Consider the following 2302-nt stretch of genomic DNA (forward strand, 5'->3'; position numbering starts at 1 on the left):
TGTAATCCACCTCCTGCTAATCTGTTGAGTCGTCCCTTGGCTCACATTACATGTTGATGCCTTGCGGATCCTAACCCAAGATCCATGTACAGTTGTACAGTTGAGTCAGTGTCATAAGTGTAGAAGGGTTCCCACTTTCTGGACCCACACTTCATTGTCTGAAGCTCTCCCAGGCCAGGGATAAGAGCTGTGAAGTCCAATCTTCACTCACCTTTCATCTGGCTTCACCCTGACTCTCAATGTCAGGGTTAAGAGCTAACATCACCCTGATACAGTTGACTTGCTTTGGCAGTCTAACCCTTGTTTGAGCCACCTCTGTTTGGATATAGTGTGTGCTATTTGTGATTGTTTGCTTTGATTGTTTTGCCTGTTTAGGATTAGCTTGCTTCCTGTGCAAGTTAGGATAGAAACCATAACATAGGGCAATGATGCATGATAACATCTAGGCTCGAGTCCAGCTCCATAGTAGTGTGTCTCCCTTTGTATCTGGTTAGGTGAGAATTTCTTTCCCGTTCAGGGGAACTACGTCGCCCTGATCCTCATACCAGATGAGGTACATTCCTTAGAAGTTTCGGGTTCACTCAATCTGGGGATTGGTGATCATCATAAGCGTTCCCACTTCGTAGGGTAATGGCATTGGCTTGTCCTCTCGGATTTTGTTGAGGTTGTCCAGGGAATTATCCTTCAGGTGTAGTCTGAGGGGCTTGGTTTAATGCTACCTGAGAGATCTGGGTTTCAAGCATCTTGGTATGAGTAACTATTTGGTCAACCTTGGTTCCTAACTGAGTAATCAATTCGTTAACATGAATGTTTTGGTTCATGAACTCCTTGTTTTGTTGGGTTTGAGCGGTGATAAAATTTTCCATAATTTTCTCAAGGCTCGGCTTTGGTGGCACAGGTTGCATAGGTTGATTAGATCTAGGGGCTTGATAACTAGGTCTCAGAGGTACATTATTTTGAATAGGGTTATTGTTTTTATAGGAGAAGTTCGGATGATTCCTCCATCCAGGGTTATAGGTATTCGAGTATGGGTTCCCTTGGGTGTAGTTCACTTGCTCAGAGTGGGTTTCGTTTAATAGACTGCATTCTGCAGATTGGTGTCCTTTGGTTCCACATATCTCACAATCCGACGAAACTGCGGCTACAGTATTCGGGTTTATGCACATATGCTCGACTTTGAGGGCTAATGCGTCCATTTTAGCTTGCATCATGTCTATAGAGCTTAGTTCATGCACTCCTCCTTGGACTTCCTTCTTCTCAACTGTCGCTCGTTCGACTCCCCATGATTGATGGTTTTGAGCCATATCTTCGATGAGGGCACTAGCTTCAGGATAAGGTTTGTTCATTAGAGCACCGCCTGCGGCAGCGTCGATGGTCATCTTTGTGTTGTAATGAAGTCCATTATAGAAGGTTTGAATGATTAACCAATTTTCTAAACCATGATGTGGGCATGCTCGTAACAACTCTTTATATCTCTCCCAAGCTTCGAACAATGATTCTCCTTGGTTTTGGGTAAATCTAGTTATATGGTTTCGAAGAACGGCGGTTTTACTCGGGGGAAAATATCTAGCAAGGAATACTCTTCTAAGGTTATCCCAAGTCATAATGGAATTGGGTGGATGGTGTAACACCTCAAAATTTGCCCTCCTCTCTTGGGACTAGCTTAACATATTGCATTGAATTTCTTAAGTCATTAGTCGTTAGCATGTTGCATATCATATGGCTACATTGAGCAAGTCATCCTCCAGGTTTTGATCAGAAGACAAAGAGGTTAAGATGCAAGCTAGGGTTTCATTGAACTGATCACTAATCATCTGAGGGTTGGTGATTCAAATCAGGGTTTCATGGTTCCTCAAGGAGGGTTGAGCATCATCTTGGTTGAAATGGTACATCATCATCATCATGGTTTTGTCATCACCAAGAGATTGATCAGATACCTTGAGATTAGGGTTTTGACCTCTGGTCAACCCTAATCAGTTGTATTAGGCCAGTCAGGGCTTGTCAAGGAGATAAGGTTTTCAATGGATATGGGGATCATCATGTGATTATATTGAGCTTATGGAAGCTAGGGTTTCATCATTGAGCCATTTCATCAGGAGTTTGAGGCTCAAGTTCATCAGTCAAGCTGAAATTCATCTATCAGTCAGAAAAGTCAACTGTGGTCAACTGTGCCTGAATTGATGGATTTGGAGGAGGGAGAGGGTTAGAGACACAACTTTCATGTCCAAACAAGTTTCATTTGACATTTCAAAGATCAAGAATGAAGAAAATAAAGTCAGATGAAAACTTTCCAAAAATAGAA

General features: G+C 42.5%; 1 non-coding gene across 1 annotated transcript; it reads left to right on the forward strand.

The window, feature by feature from the left end:
• Nucleotides 1-1434: 1434 nt before the first annotated feature.
• Nucleotides 1435-1541, forward strand: LOC127088833 (small nucleolar RNA R71). Its single transcript, XR_007790647.1, has one exon. It is a non-coding gene; the product is annotated as a small nucleolar RNA R71 (small nucleolar RNA).
• Nucleotides 1542-2302: the final 761 nt, after the last annotated feature.

Source organism: Lathyrus oleraceus, chromosome 5 (assembly GCF_024323335.1).
Source record: "Lathyrus oleraceus cultivar Zhongwan6 chromosome 5, CAAS_Psat_ZW6_1.0, whole genome shotgun sequence".
NCBI lineage: Eukaryota > Viridiplantae > Streptophyta > Magnoliopsida > Fabales > Fabaceae > Lathyrus > Lathyrus oleraceus.